The sequence below is a fragment of the Mya arenaria genome, chromosome 6 (assembly GCF_026914265.1).
Source record: "Mya arenaria isolate MELC-2E11 chromosome 6, ASM2691426v1".
In the NCBI taxonomy this organism is placed as follows: Eukaryota; Metazoa; Mollusca; class Bivalvia; order Myida; family Myidae; genus Mya; species Mya arenaria.
This window is the reverse complement of record NC_069127.1, coordinates 8,118,225-8,141,019: the sequence shown is the minus strand read 5'-3', so window position 1 is coordinate 8,141,019 and position 22,795 is coordinate 8,118,225. Positions and strand designations below refer to the sequence as shown.

The window sequence follows — 22,795 nt, the reverse complement described above, 5'->3', positions numbered from 1 at the left end:
TTACATACTTTATAAGTTTATGATGTGAAGATTTTTTAAAACTCAGTAATATCTTCAACCAAGTAAAACCATCAGATCCTCTTAAACAACATCACAATGTCCTTTTTCATTGGCAATTGTTTTATCTTACTTGACGGGTAAAACGCGTTAGTTGACAAGGCAATACAATTATTTCATTTGATTTTCAACAATGCGAATACTCGGTTATCATGCAGTATTCATTTTTAATTGCTTTTTTGTAACATGGAATAGAGAACGATACATCTTCACGTTTTCTTTCAAAATGGAAATTTAAGAATGTGATACAAAATAAGTTAATTGACGAAGCCTGTGGATTTGAGGTAGCGGCGTACAATAGTTCCAACCGCTACCCACAGAGAAAGTGCTCTTCAAAACTGTCTCATTGCATTCCATGGCATTACTCGAATGGAAACTCCAGCCACGTTACAATACACATATTTAACAATTAATGAACGCATTGTCCGCCCTCTTGTTGAAATGAGAAATACGACACTGTGATTATATCTAGATACTGTTTTTGATTATTGCTGAAGAGTTTTGAACCGATGTGAAACCTTAATTACATTTTTAAACCGAAAGTTAGTTATGAACACTTGTAAAAACAAAACGAACACGAAGTGTTATATTAACATATTAGCCGTATCTTTTTAAAATGTTGTTGGTTTCGGGAAAGAAACTCGAAATATGTCTGTCACACAAGGAGCGTATTCATTAAAGCAGCTTTCTAAATGCAAGGGCAGTTAATATGCTCGGTTTATATAACATGTCGTTTTCACATGGATTTTACAGCCTTTTGATTGCGGGCAGGAAATTAGTGTCCCAGAATATAATCAGAAAATATGGATCTTAAATCAATGTCGCACATGTCTTTCACCTTAATCCGATATGAGATGCTTTTAAATACAATAGTTTCTTGCCGACGCGGATGGCATTTGGATTTCTCGTTTGTGCCGTCACCTTCTGTTTGTACTTAAAAATGAAGCGCAGTGCTGTTTCAATTACAGTGTAGTTTCCGAAGTTTCATGTCAGTGAATGTTTGTGTTTTGTGTTAACGCAGCTCATGTCATGTCTGTTAATTTACTTGTAGTCTGATGTATTATAATGATACGTATGGCTATGGAATAATTCAGTTGGATTATTTACTTTATATTGTTTGAAATACAGATCATGTTTGTATGATGGATAGCGTCAGTCAATTAACTGATTCAAACCTATTATTTCAGCAACGTTTCCGAATGATGGGAAATGAACTTTAGAAAGTTGTTTCATTGAACAGAAGATCTGAAGTGTTTGTGAATTTCATTAAGATTGAATCACTTCATATTGTGTGTACCCTTCTGAGGGCAAAAAAACAGAACTGCAAATGTAAACGTAATATATCAGAGTGGCTAAGTGGTAGAGTTGTACGCCTCTCACCTAATAAGTTGTGGGTTCGATCCCCAGCTGGGATACCTGGTTTCTGCCCAAGAAACGCACACGGGCGTGATTCTATTAGCTGTCAGCTTTCTTCACAATCTAGCCAAAATAATATAGTATGAAACGTGAAAGATAAAAATCATAAGAAACTGGTGTATGGCTATACGAATATATGGATGAACGCATGTAATATTAAGAGATAAATATTTGGTTGTTTGTTACAGTATTCGTGTGTACGGCAATGGTTAAAACACATAGATGTAGATCTATAAAAAAGGAGTTTTGGGAAAAGAGTTGTCCACTTTTAAATTAGGCAGCTCTTAGGTATGCTTCGGATCGTGCAAGATAACTTTCGATCGTGCTAACACCAACTAACCCTCATTTCGACTTAATAAATGTAAACGGTTAAAAATAGATTGATGGTAGTGTCTGTTGCGTCAATATATGAACACTTTATTAGATTGAACATTGACTTCAAAGCGAGTGTCATCAAAGCGCACTTCAGCTTTGACATTGACCATAGAATATACGGGGCATATTGTCATTACTGAACGGGTGCTCAATTCGGAGAACGTATAAACCCCGGAGATGTCAATCCGCCGGGAGACAGATACGCTGAACGTGTCTCCGTCGGTGAGCCGCCGGGGTAGCGTTATGAGGAGCTCGTTTGACGGCGGCCTTCTACAACCTCCAGACACCCGCCGGCGGCGATCTTCTCAGCTGTAAGTGATCCTCTTGTAGACAACCTTTAGTCCATATCGCCATGATTACTTGTTAACGTTTCCCCCCCGTTAAAATGGTACGTTTTATGGTACGTGGAATTAGTGGCCCAAAAGTAATCGACATTCAGCTTGTCCTTCAAAATGTTGAGCTAGCTAGTCATCAATCAGCAAAACATTCGACTTGATATTCAAAGAGCAATATCTAAAAGTCATTGGATGTCGATTTCGGTTTCATTCTTGTATTGAATGACTCTTACATGTTGAATTGATAACTTTCTCTGAGTGACTTCTCAATGTGTTTCATGTTTCTTTTTTCTTTCTATGTATTATCACATGACAATGCACATACCATATCAGACCATTGGCTACTTTCCATCGTTGTCGGTTTTAAAGCTAAACGGTTTGAGAGTTAAAAACAATACTGATGATGCTTGATGTACTTGACCTGTATTGTGTTTACATTGTCACCGTATCATATCTCATTGCGCTACTTTATCGAATTTATATTATTTTTTCGCGTTCAAATCGGTCAATTCACTATAGGATATATAGGAAATTCATTAAGGGGTCTATAACCTCTGAGTACCATTTCTTGTGGTTTATATCCTATTGCAGTCTATGGTAAACATGTATACGTAATATGGGTTTCAAATAGAATTAATAGTTATTTAAAGTTCTATCCATACAATATGCACACACTTAAAGCTGCACTTTCACAGATATACCATTTTTACAATTTTATGTCTTGGAAAGAGCAAATGTTTGCGTAAATATCTGCAAACCAATGCTATTAGATTGCTGACAAAAACTCAGATCGTAGATTTTCATATTTCCGTTCGAAAATTAATGTTTTATAGCTTAAACCCTTCCTAACGGTCAAAGAAAAATGCATAAAACATCATTTTTGTAACTTAAATATAAAAATCTGCGATCAATTTTTGTCAGCAGTCTTATATAACTGGTTTCCATAGATTTTCGCAAAAAAATGGCTCGTTCCAAGACAAAAAATAAAAAAGTTGTCAAAACGTCCAATCTGATAGAGTGCAACTTTAAACATGTACCACGACATATAGAACGGATGTGGCATGGCACAGTGAATGCGGCATGGAACGCCGGGTACAATATGGCGCGTATAGTGATGATGAAAGAGGGAAATGGCAAAAACACCTCCATAGAATTCATGTTCGCCTTATTAATTATGACCCGTTTGAACTTCCGATGTAATCCATAATTAATACGAAGATTTTACAGTCTAATGACATCTTGCCTTGTGGAAAAGAGCCACCAAAGAACACGCGAAATTAGCCAAAACTAAGCTGGCTATATTTACATTAACAATTTGTTTCCGTTTACATAAATGGATTTACGGTATTTTTTCATAAATCACTTTTTAGCATGTAAATGGACATTGTAATATATCCTGATATAAGCCACGAGAGCAGATGGGAGGTCGGGGGGGGGGGGGGGGCGGGGGCGTGTAGGGGAGATCATGACTTGTTCTTATCAGCATTTTTTCACTGTTTATGACTGGATTTTATCATTTAAAAAGATTATATCGTTTGTTCCTGATCGAAATCTATTCATGAAGCTGAAAGTACATTCACAAGTTTAACTCTCTTTTTTTGGCATTACTGACTTATTACAAAAATTGTTTGGTATTGGTAGACTATTACTGAATTTGTAGTTATCATTGCTGTAATGATTGTCATTCTTCCTTTAATAATTAATGGCACCGTAATTCTCATTTTCAAAAGGACTTTATAAATCCTTAATAATACCACACATATTTCCCCTTAGCTATATCTGACTTCCATTTCATTCATTCATTCCGAACCACTTAAAAACTTTAATACATGTATGTCCATTATAATTGATTAGTCCAAATGCGTTCATACATTTCAATAAGCATGAACACAATATTTAGTCTCATTGAAAGGCAATTGTAGTCGTGGTCTCTGTATTTAGTCTCATTGAAAGGCAATTGTAGTCGTGGTCTCTGTATTTAGTCTCATTGAAAGGCAATTGTAGTCGTGGTCTCTGTATTTAGTCTCATTGAAAGGCAATTGAAGTCGTGGTCTCTGTATTTAGTCTCATTGAAAGGCAATTGAAGTCGTGGTCTCTGTATTTAGTCTCATTGAAAGGCAATTGAAGTCGTGGTCTCTGTATTTAGTCTCATTGAAAGGCAATTGAAGTCGTGGTCTCTGTATTTAGTCTCATTGAAAGGCAATTGTAGTCGTGGTCTCTGTATTTAGTCTCATTGAAAGGCAATTGAAGTCGTGGTCTCTGTATTTAGTCTCATTGAAAGGCAATTGTAGTCGTGGTCTCTGTATTTAGTCTCATTGAAAGGCAATTGTAGTCGTGGTCTCTGTTGTATAGTCTCATTGAAAGGCAATTGTAGTCGTGGTCTCTGTATTTAGTCTCATTGAAAGGCAATTGTAGTCGTGGTCTCTGTTGTATAGTCTCATTGAAAGGCAATTGTAGTCGTGGTCTCTGTATTTAGTCTCATTGAAAGGCAATTGTAGTCGTGGTCTCTGTTGTATAGTCTCATTGAAAGGCAATTGTAGTCGTGGTCTCTGTATTTAGTCTCATTGAAAGGCAATTGTAGTCGTGGTCTCTGTTGTATAGTCTCATTGGAAGGCAATTGTAGTCGTGGTCTCTGTATTTAGTCTCATTGAAAGGCAATTGTAGTCGTGGTCTCTGTTGTATAGTCTCATTGAAAGGCAATTGTAGTCGTGGTCTCTGTATTTAGTCTCATTGAAAGGCAATTGTAGTCGTGGTCTCTGTATTTAGTCTCATTGAAAGGCAATTGTAGTCGTGGTCTCTGTATTTAGTCTCATTGAAAGGCAATTGTAGTCGTGGTCTCTGTATTTAGTCTCATTGAAAGGCAATTGTAGTCGTGGTCTCTGTTGTAAATGACGCTGTTTGGATGAGATACAAGATACATGACACTTCAGTTCACGTCGTATATGCATAAATTACATCACTGGCATGCACAGCTATTTTCCGACAAAATGCAAATCAAATTACATATCAATAATGCAACTCAAAGCTGAAATTCAATTCAATTCAATTCAATTCATTTTATTCAAGTAAATAAAGGCCACCGGCCCAAAATACACAAAATGTACAAAAAAACAAACATAGTATAGTAGTTGCAACATACGATTTACACATTTATCATATCTAACAGATGGTATACATAGATTGTTAACTTCAATATTGTATTATCATTTTCAGTAGACATGAAAGATAACAAATAAGTGCATTCAGGTAAGATTAAAATTAAATAATATTAGCAAAACAGTTAAGACTTTGAATAGTATCATATTAAAAGATTATAAATACATCGATTCTAAATAGATAGAACTTTATTAACGTATCAGAAAATTAAAATTATCACTGTTGACAAGAAGATTTGTTTATTAAAACTATGATAACAAGATTATTCAGACGATGTTCTTATGTCGGATTTTAATATTGGAAAATAGATTTAGCTAAAATCCAAAAATGCAAATAATACTTGATACATAAGCGGATTAAAAAATTATTCAATTGATTTCTTAATGGGCGTATTTTAACTATTTTTGTAATGATTATCACGATTGATTGGTTGATATTATAAATCAAGAATTATGAATATTAATGAGGTAAACAACAATTACACAGTACGAAAAACTATCATTTAAAAAAATAATAATATGTAGAGTAAACAACTGAACTTCGTACTGAATTTCGTTCATTGTAATTCTGATTGTTGTTCATTTCTGCAGTGCATACTTGTATAAAATGAAACGAATAAGACAAATTAAAAGCCTGAAACAACATTTGTGTTCTTTTTATATCATTTTTTTTTGTTAAAATACGTAATGAAAGTTTACTTTAAAGGTGAAAATGACCAATAATACGACCAACGCACAACATACGTCATTAACGATACATGTATACACAATCTTGTCTAAAGTTGCGAACACATATTCAATTTTTCCGAGTAATCGAGTACTCGATCGAACGATTGTCCGAGTACTCGAGTATTAATTTTACTACTCGTTGCCATCCCTAATAAATATGTATTAGAGGCAAAGGGTTTTGTAACTTCTAAGCATATTTTATTGCTATGGCAATTACACATATACAACAATACCAAAACAAAACAACACCTGTAATGATTCAATGTTTTGTAACCATCTTAAACAGACTTATATAAAATATATTGAGAGAAAAAAATGCACGGAACAATCAAATGCCTAAAATAGCTCTGCCTAAAAGTAAATAATTCCAATTTAGCATCGGGTATGACGCGGTTGCAGTGGTATAGTGGCTATGGCGATGGACCTCAATCCAGCGATCCGTGCTCGATTCACTTTAACAACAACGCATATATTTCACGGACCACTTCGACTATCCCCCAACAGATTTTGTTGGCATAATCTCGAAAAATCAATTACTGGTAGCTGGTTTATCTCATTATTAGTATGAGTGAATTTGTCATACCTTAATTGGTTGAGGGTCAAATCTCAACTTTCACTATCACTCAAAAGGTTGATTCATCGGCTTATTTTAATTAGTCCATTTTGCCTATTTTCCAATAGTTAACCCTTTCCTTGATTCTTTGTTTGAGTATTGATATATGGAAGGGCTCCTACATGCCATAGACACGATAAGAGGCCTGTTAATTGGCAACTGTAGAAATGTCTTAGGTCATAAAACCATACTCAAAAGGATTCAATTTCCAGTTTGTTTTCATTGGGTTGTCCCAGAAACTCCGATATATCCTCCATTTGTCCGGAAATATTTATGTCGTATGCACCGGAGGCATTCATCTGGCTTGTTTGTTCATCAGAGTGACAGGCTTTGTTGATGTGTTTGACGCGTGACATAAGAGTACTATCTATGGGACTGTATAATTCTAGAGAAATTGCAGTGATTAATTCCAATCCGTGATGAGAGGTGTGTTGGCTTAAAGGCTTAACGCCTTTTCTCGCAGAAAATATTGAAATTTGGTCCTCAAATTGGAGGGCGTTTCGAACGGACAATGGAAACGGCAGCGGTCAATGGATATGTCAATATAGGGACAATGTCTGGTTTGTTTAGGCTGATGAGGGTTTGATTTATATGGACTTTTGATTTTAAAAGTGGTTGCTTTTCGCAAACAATTGTACAGGCGTGTTTGGCCACTTCATCGCTGTTGTTGGTCGCCAACCGGACAAAACATCTTTGGTACGGGCGATGGATATTGTACATCGTTAAGACGGGTGATATACCACCAGCTTTGGATATTGTAATAAAGATTGTTAAATATTTTATGGATTACACTAATTAAATCCGTTTTCAAAATGAGTACAAGTGAATTTTTGTGTGCTGAATGAGCGATTTTGTTGTGTTTGAAATTCTGTTTGGTATAAATGTTATTTAAGTGTCTGGTGACATCTGTGTAACAATGTCTTGGGGGAAACTCGCGGGATCTAACAAGCTAAATGCATCGGCGGAAAAAGATGCTACCACGCCTGGTCCCGTAACGCCAGCGGGGTCACGCCGAGAGAGTAGCAGTGGAAGTGCTTCAAGCATGCGCGGTCTGCTACGAAAAATGAGCTCAGGAGGTGGCAAAGGCGCTTCCACTTCTGGAGACGCCGGTTCATCGGAGGCCGGCTGGAAAAACCTGAAGCGGATGTCGCTGGCAACGGAGGGACGCACTTCAGAGCGACTCACGCTCCACCGCCTGAGCGACGTTTCGGGAGCGTCCGCCAGTCAGGAAACTCCGACAAACGAAAAAGGAATGAAGAAGTTGTCCTCTGCGTTCAAAAAGATCGGGAAAGCTCAAATGGGATTGGCATCAGTCATTGCGTAAGTCGTCATTCACATACATTTTAGATTTGCAGCCGATTTCTTGTAGCAAAAGAGAGGGTGTTATATCTTTTGAAGGGAACTATCAAGATTTTATTGCAATTATTGTTGTTCTCCATGGAAATCAAGGTCTTGCAGAGTAGCGGTCGGGCAATTATATACTTGACCGCCATAAGGAGGTGTGGTAGGGGACCTTTTCCATGGTGGGATAACAAATTTTATGAAGGCAAAATAGTTGTTAAAATGTCTCGTCCGTCTCTTAATGCTTATATTTGACACATTCTGAAACAAAGATCGTTAATAACACTTCTGTGCCGATGGTTGTGAGGAACATTCCATGCCTGCTGTTGTATTGATGTTTAGTCAACATAGTTAATAGTATTCTTAAGTCTGTGTAATAAGTTCATATTTTTGTATTGACATTTTTGTCGATGTTTACTCTTTCAGTAAGCCAAAAAACAGTATATAAGTTAAAAAGTTAATTGTAATTCAAACTAGACAGAAAAAATGGTAATAATCGTAAACATTGCCTTCGGTTGAATGGAGAAGTTGTGGATTTGCAAGTGATCTAGAAGATTCTATGTCCCTTTCAATCTAACAGTGGTCGGACTTAGCATGTCGGTGATAATAGGGAGGATTTAGCTTATGACAATATTTACTTCTTGCCTTAAATCTGTGGTCGGTTTATTTTTCATTTGTTTCGATGAAGGTCTTTGAACTTAAAACGGGCATTCGAGCGGATATAGATTCCGTAATTAATTTCAGACGTCCCTCGGTAAAAGTCAAATTTATTCTGAATGGAAGTCCAATGAAATTGTTCTTTATTGTTTTCCGATATATATGGAAACTATTACGAGTTCGTTTTCTAAATAAGAAATTCCTTTAAAGAAAACCTTTTGTATTAATTAAAGTATCCTTAAGTAATCTGCTAAGTGTTCAATCATTGCAAACTTTTGTACAATGATAGCAATCAATAAGTTATGTCCATTATTTAATATTTACAACCTGAAATGTCTTTCAGGCAAATGATTTGTTTGATGCTTTAGAATTCTATGAGTCAGATATGCGAAAGGCCATTTGGCTGAAGCTATCAGTGATGGTCGATATGTGAAAGGTTATTTGACTGAGGCCATCAGTGATGCTCGATATGTGAAAGGCTATTCGACTGAGGCCATCAGTGATGCTCGATATGTGATAGGCTATTCGGCTGAGGCCATCAGTGATGGTCGATATGTGATAGGCTATTCGGCTGAGGCAATCAGTGACGGTCGATATGTGAAAGGGCTATTCGGCTGAGGCCATCAGTGATGGTCGATACCTGAAAGGCTATTCGGCTGAGGCCATCAGTGATGGTCGATATGTGAAAGGCTATTCGGCTGAGGCCATCAGTGATGGTCGATACCTGAAAGGTTATTCGGCTGAGGCCATCAGTGATGGTCGATACGTGAAAGGGTATTCGGCTGAGGCCATCAGTGATGGTCGACACCTGAAAGGGTATTTGGCTGAGGCCATCACTGATGGTCGATACGTGAAAGAATATTTGGCTGAGGCCATCATTGATGGTCGATACCTGAAAGGTTATTTGGCTGAGGCCATCAGTGATGGTCGATACCTGAAAGGCTATTTGGCTGAGGCCATCAGTGATGGTCGGTACCTGAAAGGCTATTTGGCTGAGGCCATCAGTGATGGTCGATACCTGAAAGGCTATTTGGCTGAGGCCATCAGTGATGGTCGATACCTGAAAGGCCATTTGGCTGAGGCCGTCAGTGATGGTCGATACCTGAAAGGCTATTTGGCTGAGGCCATCAGTGATGGTCGATATGTGAAAGTTTATTTGGCTATTTGGCTGAGAGGCCATCAGTGATGGTCGATACGTGAAAGGCTATTCGGCTGAGGCCATCAGTGATGGTCGATATGTGAAAGGCTATTCGGCTGAGGCCATCAGTGATGGTCGATATGTGAAAGGCTATTCGGCTGAGGCCATCAGTGATGGTCGATACCTGAAAGGGTATTCGGCTGAGGCCATCAGTGATGGTCGACACCTGAAAGGGTATTTGGCTGAGGCCATCACTGATGGTCGATACGTGAAAGGGTATTTGGCTGAGGCCATCATTGATGGTCGATACGTGAAAGAGTATTTGGCTGAGGCCATCATTGATAGTCGATACCTGAAAGGCTATTTGGCTGAGGCCATCAATGATGGTCGATACCTGAAAGGCTATTTGGCTGAGGCCATCAGTGATGGTCGATACCTGAAAGGCTATTTGGCTGAGGCCATCAGTGATGGTCGATACCTGAAAGGTTATTTGGCTGAGGCCATCAGTGATGGTCGATGTGTGAAAGGCTATTTGGCTGAGGCCATCAGTGATAGTCGATACCTGAAAGTTTATTTGGCTATTTGGCTGAGATGCCATCAGTGATGGTCGATACGTGAAAGGCTATTCGGCTGAGGCCATCAGTGATGCTCGATATGTGAAAGGCTATTCGGCTGAGGCCATCAGTGATGGTCGATATGTGAAAGGCTATTCGGCTGAGGCCATCAGTGATGGTCGATATGAAAGGCTATTCGGCTGAGGCCATCAGTGATGGTCGATACCTGAAAGGTTATTTGGCTGAGGCCATCAGTGATGGTCGATACGTGAAAGGGTATTTGGCTGAGGCCATCAGTGATGGGCGACACCTGAAAGGGTATTTGGCTGAGGCCATCAGTGATGGTCGATACGTGAAAGGGTATTTGGCTGAGGCCATCATTGATGGTCGATACCTGAAAGACTATTTGGCTGAGGCCATCAGTGATGGTCGATACCTGAAAGGTTATTTGGCTGAGGCCATCAGTGATGGTCGATACCTGAAAGGCTATTTGGCTGAGGCCATCAGTGATGGTCGATACCTGAAAGGCTATTTGGCTGAGGCCATCAGTGATGGTCGATACCTGAAAGGCCATTTGGCTGAGACCATCAGTGATGGTCGATACCTGAAAGGTTATTTGGCTGAGGCCATCAGTGATGGTCGATACCTGAAAGGTTATTTGGCTGAGGCCATCAGTGATGGTCGATATGTGAAAGTTTATTTTGCTATTTGGCTGAGAGGCCATCAGTGATGGTCGATACGTGAAAGGCTATTTGGCTGAGGCCATCATTGATGGTCGATATGTGAAAGGTTATTTGGCTGAGGCCATCAGTGATGGTCGATACCTGAAAGGCTATTTGGCAGAGGCCATCATTGATGGTCGATGTGTGAAAGGCTATTTGGCTGAGGCCATCGGTGATGGTCGATACCTGAAAGGTTATTTGGCTGAGGCCATCAGTGATGGTCGATACGTGAAAGGTTATTTGGCTATTTGGCTGAGAGGCCATCAGTGATGGTCGATACGTGAAAGGTTATTTGGTATTTGGCTGAGAGGCCATCAGTGATGGCCGATATGTAAAAGGTTATTTGGCTGAGAGGCCATCAGTGATGGTCGATACCTGAAAGGTTATTTGGCTGAGGCCATCAGTGATGGTCGATGCCTGAAAGGTTATTTGGCTGAGGCCATCAGTGATGGTCGATACCTGAAAGGTTATTTGGCTGAGACCATCAGTGATGGTCGATATCTGAAAGGTTATTCGGCTGAGGCCATCAGTGATGGTCGATATATAAAAGGTTATTTGACTGAGGCCATCAGTGACGGTCGATACCTGAAAGGTTATTTGGCTGAGGCCATCAGTGATGGTCGATACCTGAAAGGTTATTTGGCTGAGGCCATCAATGATGGTCGATACCTGAAAGGTTATTCGGCTGAGGCCATCAGTGATTGTCGATATGTAAAAGATTATTTGGCTGAGGCCACCTGTGATGGTCGATATGTAAAAGGTTATTTGGCTGAGAGGCCATCAGTGATGGTCGATACTTGAAAGGTTTTTTGCCTGAGGCCATCAGTGATGGTCGATATGTAAAAGGTTATTTGGCTGAGGCCATCAGTGATGGTCGATACGTGAAAGGTTATTTGGCTTTGACTGAGGCCATCAGTGATGGTCGATATGTGAAAGGTTATTTGGCTGAGGCCATCAGTGATGGTCGATACCTGAAAGGTTATTTGGCTTTGACTGAGGCCATCAGTGATGGCCGATATGTGAAATGATATTTGACTGAGGCCATCAGTGATGGTCGATATGTGAAAGGTTATTTGGCTGAGGCCATCAGTGATGGTCGATACCTGAAAGGTCATTTGGCTTTGACTGAGGCCAATCAGTAATGGTCGATATATGAAAGGTCATTTGGCTTTGACTGAGGCCAATCAGTAATGGTCGATATGTGAATGGTTATTTGACTGAGGCCATCAGTGATGGTCGATACCTGAAAGGTTATTTGGCTTTGACTGAGGCCATCAGTGATGGGCGATATGTGAAATGATATTTGACTGAGGCCATCAGTGATGGTCGATATGTGAAAGGTTATTTGGCTGAGGCCATCAGTGATGGTCGATACCTGAAAGGTTATTTGGCTGAGGCCATCAGTGATGGTCGATACGTGAAAGGGTATTTGGCTGAGGCCATCAGTGATGGTCGATATGTGAAAGGTTATTTGGCTGAGGCCATCAGTGATAGTTGATACGTGAAAGGCTATTTGGCTGAGGCCATCATTGATGGTCGATATGTGAAATGATATTTGACTGAGGCCATCAGTGATGGTCGATATGTGAAAGGTTATTTGGCTGAGGCCATCAGTGATGGTTGATACGTGAAAGGTTATTTGGCTGAGGCCATCATTGATGGTCGATATGTGAAAGCTTATTTGGCTGAGGCCATTAGTGATGGTCGATACCTGAAAGGTTATTTGGCTTTGACTGAGGCCATCAGTGATGGTCGATATGTGAAAGGTTATTTGACTGAGGCCATCAGTGATGGCCGATATGTGAAAGGCTATTTGGCTGAGGCCATCAATGATGGTTGATATGTTGTAAGGCTAATAACGCGTAACAATTGGCCATCTTCTTATAAGCCCCCAAAAATGATACATAGAATGTTTGTTTTACTCGCGTAAAGATTGTTCTTTAAAACTAAATAAAACATGAACTTTTGAAACGTATTAATTTCTGGCCTATCCCACCCACTTTTGCACTGTGGAGGGCCCTTTAGACATCATCAAAGAATACTTCATTGGACATTTTTTGTGATCCGTATGTAACAGTTCTTGCATTCAAATATCCACACAATGTTACGTGGGACCATATGACAAGTACAGGTATATCTGCCATTCAACTATAAGTGTGGAGATATCAAAAACACGTGTATATTTGCTTGGATTTTCATTTAGTATCGTTTCTCTCGATTTGCTGTTCCTTTCCACCAAAACCTGGACTTTCATGATAACATTATGTCGGCGTCAGTCATTGCATGATAGTGTGTGTCATCGTTGTCTTGGTGAAGTAACGTGGGAAGTCGGGTTATATTTGTTCGCTATTGTCATGATAAGTTGATTTCCATCGCTGATAGACTGTTCATGTCAAAAGTATTGAATACGATGTTGGTAAATAGAGCAGTCAAAGAACAGGGCTAATGAACTTTTCAATTATTGATATTATAATGCAGTAATTGCCACTGTCAACATCCCCACTGTTTGCCCAGCTCCTGCAGGTGCGCTACTTTCACGGTCTGCTACATGGATTTTATTCTAATGGAAATCGTCTGTGAATTTCAGGATTTTCCCTATTGGAATGAGTCTAATCCGTCTGTATTTTTAGTGTTTATAAATATTCCTCGGACTTCCATTATTACTTACCTGTGTGTTCGTTGACTTGGATAACTAATGATATGTGAGTATCAGTGTGGTGGTAGAGACTGCTGACTCCTCGCCCGCGCAATGTCGCTAAGCAGGTCTGGAAGCAGGCGACTATCCCTACTAGCCCGGAAACCATCCACTTCCGGAGCCCAGATTGCCAACATCGTCCAGTAAGTTGTTGTTTAAAATGGAAACCATGTCAAGGGTCTTGTTATGATATCATGTTTTGGTATTGACAGGCACAGGGAGTTAAAGAAATAATCGAGGAACATGACTGTGTCACTGTATCGGTTTCAGTCTTAAGTTAATCTAAAGTTAATTGAAATATCTGGAAACAAACGGTAGTTGTAAGTGCGAACCGACTCTGGGTGCGACGTACGGGCCTCAATCATGATGTCCTTTTCTATTTTTTTTAAAGATACATGTTATTTTGTGCGTTTGGACTTTGAAAGTTGTAAAACTAAATGTTTAATATATAACCGTTTGGAAGAAAACTGTGTACATACAAATACATATTCAACATTAAAACACTGGTTCCGCTGGGGCTCGAACCCAGGACCTTCTGCGTGTAATGCAGACGTGATAACCACTACACTACGGAACCCGATGATAGCGAAAGACATATTTTATGAATATATATTAAATTTGATTTTAACATTATATATTTATATATTGTATGCTCTACATTAACCTAAGTTCAGTGCAAAGCTGTACATTATTTATTTTTTGCAAGTGGATTTTGATGAAAACCATATGTTGAAGTTTCTGTTGTATGTAAATCGTAATAAAAAATATATTGGTTCCGCTGGGGCTCGAACCCAGGACCTCTCGCGTGTGAAGCGAGCGTGATAACCACTACACTACGGAACCCCTTGCGAAGATGGGAGCATAGTTTGATATAATTATGTACCGGCACAAGGGTTAACTTGCTTCACTATCCTTATCTCTGCAATTTTAGTTATTCATATTAAGCCCAGCTCGGGTGCGTTTTATATTGCATTAATGATTTGTCTATATTAAATACTGCAGTATTTACAATATATATTCATATTATTTTCACTTCGCTGCCAGAAAAAAAAATCCGATAAAATTTAGAATAGTGCGTCACTTAGATATCAGAATTGTTCGTGAAATAACCAGTAATCGATCAAATTTACTTTGATATAATTATTTAACTACCAATATGACCAACCATACACGTGCATCTCGCTTTCGACACGCTTATTAATATGAAAGGGAAATAAATCCAATCAGTGAGCGATGATTTCTGTATGTGTTACTCCCCTTTGTTTTTCACGTAGCACTCCATACCGTATCGTTTTCGAACAAAGATCGCATGATTATCTTTTATCTATATACATACAATTATCAATGTTGCGGGAGGGGGCGTTGGGCACAACTATTTTATTTAGACAAATCCGAATTGCTAAATCCCACTCCGAAGCAGATACTTTTGGAACTCCCTGTGTAGACCAGCGAGCGCGCATGTCAGCCGGTCATTGCCGACGGGCGGGATTTTCACCGACGCAAGTCGCCTTAATGCCCGCTCGCTGCTTTATCCCCCTTTACCCGACATACCCACACTCACAGGCGGGACAAAACATTTTGACTTCTCAAGATCTTAAAATGGCATTCCTCTAACCGACCATTATAAAATATATTATACGTGGAACATTACCAAATCTCTCTCTGTGAAGCTGAGAACAACAACTATAAATGTGAAAAAAACCTATAGCACGTGTTACAAACAAACAAAACGAAGCCAACCGAAATAATGGCATATAAGTCACGTATATTAATACTTAAGAAAAACAAGTTGTGGTTGTTGAAAGATGGATTTAAAATCGTGCCTTGCTATATCAGCGCGTTCGAAAATACACGAGTTTATAACGGAAACCGGAAGTGCTAACATGCGTCGTCGGAATACCTCGCCGACGGATTCCATAACGCCGGCCTCACCGGTTCAAAGCGGAAGAGCCAGCTTGACGCCCGACCACTCGCGGCGCCGGGACATGCGCCGTGTATCGTTTTCCAACCAGCTTCCGGGCCTGGTCGCTTCGCCGTCCATCCGCCGGGAGCAGTCAATATTGTAAGCTGAACGCTTTCGTTCACATTTATGATGTTTATATTGCTTTATACCAAAAGTATCGGTATATATTTATCTACAATTCTACATTAAATCCAACTAAAGGAAAGCTTGCATTGATTGCTAATTGAACTACATGTATTTTAATAACCGAATCACACAGAAACACCGCCAGACAGTAGTTTTGGTAATCTACCATTCAATTCACTATATTATGTGTTAAGACTATTAAAACGCTTTCTAGATTTCCAAATGTTCCTCCCAATTAATATTCGATTTTCTTTCATTTACATTAACATTGAAACAAGGTTCAACGCAATTTCGACAAGTACCTTGTTTACATTTCGTCTTTAGAATCTACATTTCTGTTTAAGGATTTCGTTAACTACCGATTTTTTAATGTAGAATGTTAATGCGATGTTATACTAAAACTGTGACTTTTAATTGTGTTTGGTGTTCTATGGATATCTTGACTTTTGACCTGAATACAGTACTTTACAGTCAAACTTGGGAGACTTAACAACTACTTTACTGTTTTCAATTTTCTTTGCTCTTCTATAAAAAAAGATTTGCACGCGAGACATATCAATATTTTTTTTGTTTGCACTTAATCATGCCAAACAGGAACCATTATTCAGCATTTCATTTTGTTAAACGGATCTTAAGATTCGAGAGTGGAAATACGTGTTAACTCCAAGCTTCAGTGAGACTTGAATTTTATTTGGCAAAATAATGACGTTACGTCATGACAGCCGGGCCAGTATGCGGCGGATGACGGTCATCCCGACCCCGGACATGCGCACGCACCCGCCCCTCCTTCACCACCGGAAACGGTAACTCGTGTTGCTAGCGTTCGCTTTGTACAGCGTTACATGTATGGATTTGAATTGGTTTTAGCAGTATTTATTCTAAACACGTCATGCAGCTTACAATATACTTGTATAGGCGTTATGTATAAATGAGGTGGAAGCAATAGAATAATTATGCTTTCTTATTCAAGTGCCTTTTACTCCTGTACATATGTTAAGATGAAAGACATTTAGGATCATCACAAAAAGGAACAGTTTTCATAACTGTAAATGTAATCACGCCCCCCCCCCCCCGGTACGTGGGTAAACCGGGGATAGCGGGGCAAATGGGCCGCGTTTTAACCTACCAGATGGCCTCGCAGCGCCGAGTGAATGCGGTGGTTTTGTTTTCGCACCGAAAATAGAGGGAAATTGACCTTACATAGGATGAGGGGGTAATTTGGTGTGAGGGTTACGGTTAGTTTTCTCCACAGGGCGGGGATTTTACCCGGGATTGGATGGACCGCAAGTCAAAGTCCCCGCTATTCTCCGGACCTGGGACCGTGGTTAAATACCCGATATGACAAATAATTTGATAATTTTATTTTCCAGAGTATTGTTGAGTATGTCTTCGGTTTGATATTAACTCTTATTTAGTTGAATTCGTCATTGAAATTGCCACAAAACATCAGCAATAATGAAATATTGATCTCTATTTTTTCCGTTTATTTTTTCATCACGGCATTTACTGTAGTTCTTAGTTCTTTGTAATTAGTAATTTATTTAAACGCCTTCAAACGCCTTTGCCGATATTGAAATAGAGGAAGTTAGCAATATCATTATAGAATGGTTAGTGTCAAATGTTTTAATTATTTTTTCAATAGTGTCAGGTATTGAAAGTAATTGGAAGTTTATTATAAAGTAATTAGGAATGATATATTTGGCAGCAAGCTTTTGCAATTTCAAAAGAAACTGTTACCATTAACTGTACGTACGGTACTCACCGATTGACATTGACTCGATATTATGATAAATAGAGATAAAGGCACCACCACATCAACTAATTTAAATGCATTTGGATTGAACTGAATTAGATTAAGCGTTTTAACAAAACCTAACATTATCGCCAAATTTTATACTGAGATGTAGATTTGTTTTCTTAAGCCGCAAAACCACTAGCTCGACGAAGGAACCCAGTCAGTGCCTGTCGGGCGCTGTTCGTGGTGAACGTGTTTACGTGTCAGTTGTTATTTTAGCACTGTATGGGGCAACATAACCAAGGCACACACGCCTTTTAAAACGTGGTCGGAATGCTCGTCATCAGACAATCTAGGTTAATTCGGGCTATGGTTTTTATAGGATTGAATACCGGGTCACTAGGTCAAAAGCCCTCTGAAGGCTCTTGCTTTCTGGAGAACTTCTGAAAACTTTGTAAGACGATTCTTCCACATACACATCTAGTCTAAGTATGGTAACAGCCATATATACCTAGTGTGATATCAAGCTTTGTTTAAATAATTACGCTTATAAGTTAAAAGGAGTTGTCAGAATGAATATATCTTGCTCAAGATATTCCGATTAAAAAAATCTTCTTTTAGATATGTCCATTTCGAAATTTGTTCCAACCACTGGAGAAGCTTCGTTGAAACCAGTGCACATCTTTATCACATTTGGCACATTGTTTTATCTGTTCTGTTAGTTCAAATAAGCACGTTGAACTTCAAGCTATAATTGTGGGCCTCCTGCATTTTCGGATTGGAATTGTGTTTGATTCCATATAGGACCTTTTTCTGAGAATGAAAAGATACAGAAAAACAAATATGAATAGCAGTGCGCCAGAACGCTTTGATGTATTTAAGAGCGGTTCTCTATTTACTAAGATGCCACAAAGATTTCCGTTTTCGGGATTACGATCAGTTACGGTAAATATTTAATATTCTAAAATGTTTGTATACGAATTCCATTGACTGTTTAAACAAGAGTTCGGCATACTATATGTTACCTCTCCGATTTAAGACGGTTCTTTAGCTTTAATAAGTTGAGAAAACATGAAATCAGTTAGATCACACCAGAGGTGACTATTTTTCCTAGAGCTGAGGCCAAATTACCATTAAAACAGCTTGAAACAAGTTCCATTTTATCAGATGTTTCAAACCTTCGCTTTATCTTTGCCAAGATGAACTTTATATACAACAAAAGCAACAAATGAACAAAATTGTATTTCATCTAGTGCATTAACACTAATCGATGCCTATAAATAAATGTGTCAATCAACCAATCAACCAATCAAATAATCAGTCAATACAAACTTCAATCTATTAATTAACCAATGGATCATTCATTCGTCCATTCATTCATTCATTCGTTCGATCGTTCGTTCGTTTGTTCGTTCGTTCTTTCGTTCTTTCTGTCCTTCATTTGTCCGTTCGTTCATTCGTTCGTTCGTTCGTTTGTTCGTTCGTTCATGCAGTAAATAAATCACTCAATTACTTCATACATTATTTAATCAATGATTCAATTAAAATGTATCAATCAGTTACTTCATCCCAAAATATCAACGGGTAAAACGCTATCTACTTCATATTTTATTTACTATGAGTTGATGCTGGCATAGTCATTCTTGATAAACTTTCAATACTTGTGATTCGATAAAGAGACGACTATTTGAAGTGTTTCCTTTCTTCCGAAATATTAAGAGAGATGAATGAATGAACTTTATATTATTCGGATCTTTGAGGCAATACTATCTATTGCTCTAGCTTTTTTGTGTTGATGTTTGTTTCATCAGTGTCCATTTACACCATTTTTAATTAAGGACCAATATGCCACACGTGGATATATGAATATTTAGTTAGAGGTTGGGGTTTCATCTAATTTCAAGAAATTACAGCTGAACAATATCATGAGTGGCTCGATTTCATGGCCCCTTTGTACGTAGGTCTTGATGGAACTGATAAATTAAACTCATTAAATAACCCGTTTAACATGACACTGTATATCAAAGTAAATTTAAATAATATTATACGATTGTATACGAAATTTTTATTCAGTTAGGACTTGTGATATTAACTTTTGACCTTAAGTAGCATTGTATCTATCAGATAAAGAAGTGGAGAAAGAAAATCAGTAATTCCTAAATTGTGATTTATAGTTTGATGTAATTATCAAATTATCGTGACGTCTGTCGATCGTTATAGTGAGGACATTTTTACTGAGAGTGATACCTTTTTCCAAATATCTTCTAATCAAATGATTTTCTTCAGACTTTTTCAATGGAATACTTGTGACACTTTTCCCCAATAGTAATACTTGTTTCCAAACGATTTCGTTTGAGCTGTTGTTATGGTTTAAACGTTGTTTCCTTCTTGTGGAATGATGCAGTTGTCTCATCCAATGATTTCCTTCACACGTGTATTATGGTTTAATCTTTCATGTGGAATGGTGAAGTTGTCTCACCAATATGGTATGCTAAGACTGTTAGTTAACTTAAAAACAGTCGATGATTGAAACAGAATCAAAGTCGCTACAAAGTCGAGGTGTAACTAACTGGTTTCTTCGCGCATTGAATGCCAGTTTATGAAAGGTGTTTAATATGGTGTCTATAGATTTTTCGCCTGAAAGAGCAACGTCAATTGATGGAGAACACGACTCAAAGGTGATTGCCGATGCATTCTTAAGAAAGTGATGGTGTAAGATTGGAGTTTTCAAAAGTGTGATGCTATTTACGTGGTTGGTAACCGATCATTGAGTCTTGTGTTTAACGATGCCTGGATGGATTTCAGATGGAGATATTTCTTTACCCATTGATTCTGTCTTGAAAGGTTCGAGAGTTTATATGAATGTTTGACATGTGAAAATATCAGGAACTTGCAATGAAATTGACCTAATGTGGATTTTATTATTTTTAAAACAACAACAAAAAACAAAAGGTGTTGATGTGTTGAATCAAATGGTTAAGAATAGTTTACTGGTCGACACGTTCGGCATACTTAAAGCTTCAATGGAGGTCCATGTAGTTGTTCAACGATCCTGTATGTGAGCGTTTGTGATACAATGACTGGCTACTTTCAGTGACTAGCGCCTTGCATTAACGAGACAGTTATTGAATAAAACAAAACAGCATAAACAGTAAGGTTTTATACGATCCTATCCGTGGGGGATGTCGCTATTCGGTAAGATCGTGACGCTGGCCCAGGCCGCACACACGGACGATCTTCCGGTTCAGGACGTGCACGGCAAACGTCTCAGCAAGTCGAAAATCAAGCTTCAGGCTGCCGCCATCAAGTGAGTGTCGCGGCCCCGTTTTTTCCATGCTGTCCTTGTTTGTATGTTTATAGTCAGTCGCGTGCTGCTAGATTTTTTTTTAAATTTGAAAGACGAAAAAAATGTTAAAACAAATAATATCTCATGCTGTGCCTCCACGTTGACTGTCGAAGTAGGTATTGTCAATTTAAGTCTTCAAAACTCAAGTTGAGCCATCGGTACATGTGATTTTCAAGACGGAGACTTTTGAATCCGAGATAAAATATCGGCTGTTGGTACTTAACGTCTTTAAAACCCGGGTTAATTTATAGTTCATTATTCATATCATGATTCAAACATAACGCACATTTAAAAAAGAACATTACACCTACAATTTTGAAAGTGATGAAACAAGATATCCACGTTTGATGATTGACATTAAAATGGACGAGACTCACAACACCTCCGGCTTTTTCAATACAAGTTCGGTCATTTAATACATATTAGATCACCTAAATATAATTATGTTTAAACAAATGAAAAGATAATCAATCGTAATGAGAAGTCAAACCTAGGAAATCTATATTAAGTTTTTTGCCCCCCCCCCCCCACACACACAACTATTAAGCGGATCCAGTGTCCCCACTCCCTCACCCGCACCTAATACTGATGTAAGTTAACTGAAGTGTCGCTATAGTAGAAAACATAATACATAAATTACACCATTTAAGTCTAGTTGGCCGGTTCCGATGAGCTTGGGCGCATTCCCCAAGTTGTCCCTATAGTACATCATCCTTTAACATTATATATGATTTTATATAAGCCTTAGGGTATTCTTGTTATCAGATGAATTGCTTTGTTTTGGCTTGTTGTGTTGTTGTGTTGTTTTCGTTGTTGTTGTTGTGTTGGTTTGTCGTTGTTGCTTCAGCATTGTTGTTGTTTCAGCATTGTTTGTTTTAGTTGACGATGAGCTATTGTGATGTTCTTATTAGCTACGCCACTCGTGAACTGTTGGTTTTGGTTCTCACTCTTTACAAACATAATCGTATTCTAACATAGTATTGTTCGTTCTTAGTTCAATATATGAATGTATTTTATGTGTCGTTTATTTGACACGTATATAATATTCATATAATTAGCATCGTTCCAACCATTCCATGCCATGGAGGGAATGTATCTCATCTATCAGTTTTCAAATGAAACATAGAGAAAGAAAACACAAGAAATACATTCAAATAAGTCAATAAAGCTAATTTGCCAGCCATTGTCGCAAATTATGACCGTTTTCTTATCAAGGGGAAAACAATGATGATTGGTTGAAATCAATAAAACACCAATTACTGCGGAACCTACCAGCGATAACCCTGGCCCTTGCTGTATAACGATATGTTCACGTAAACATTTATGTCCATGGGGATGCAAGCAAATGTATTAGATATATTTCTAGTTGTTGATATGTTTTTTATAATAGAAATCTTACCCAGGATAATATCCATTTGTCATTTTCACACAATTAAATTGGCGGTATTGTTACTCGATAGCTTTAACATTACGAGCTAGGGTGGACGTTGATGAGAATAGTTATGAATTATATTTCTTCATTCAAGTACATCTTTTTGACGTTTAGCTCGGGACATGACTTGTCTGTATGTGATTTTATGCTGTTGTTCTTTTCTTAAAAATTTACGAGGGAACGTTCGATAATTAAAGCACGTAAAGGCGAGAAAATGGGTACTTATCCGGTTATAGACTCCGTTGGGGGATCAGACCCATAGAAAATGTTCTATCTGTAAGTAGAGTTGACGTGATAACCATGTACCTCTAGCAGGTTACATGGAGGGAGGTGCAATTAAACATTTAATAGTTTATTTATAGGAACCCGTGCGTATATGATGCAGCAGTATGCACAATTAATATTA

General features: G+C 38.4%; 1 protein-coding gene and 2 non-coding genes across 10 annotated transcripts in view; 1 reads left to right on the top strand and 2 right to left on the bottom strand.

Moving 5' to 3' along the window:
• LOC128237037 (androglobin-like) overlaps positions 1-22,795 on the top strand; it is a 105,562-nt gene that overhangs the window by 18,442 nt on the left and 64,325 nt on the right. The gene's annotated exons all lie outside the window — the stretch shown is intronic.
• Trnav-uac (transfer RNA valine (anticodon UAC)) lies at positions 14,292-14,364 on the bottom strand. Its single transcript has one exon. It is a non-coding gene; the product is annotated as a tRNA-Val (tRNA).
• On the bottom strand, positions 14,558-14,630 carry Trnav-cac (transfer RNA valine (anticodon CAC)). The gene has a single exon. It is a non-coding gene; the product is annotated as a tRNA-Val (tRNA).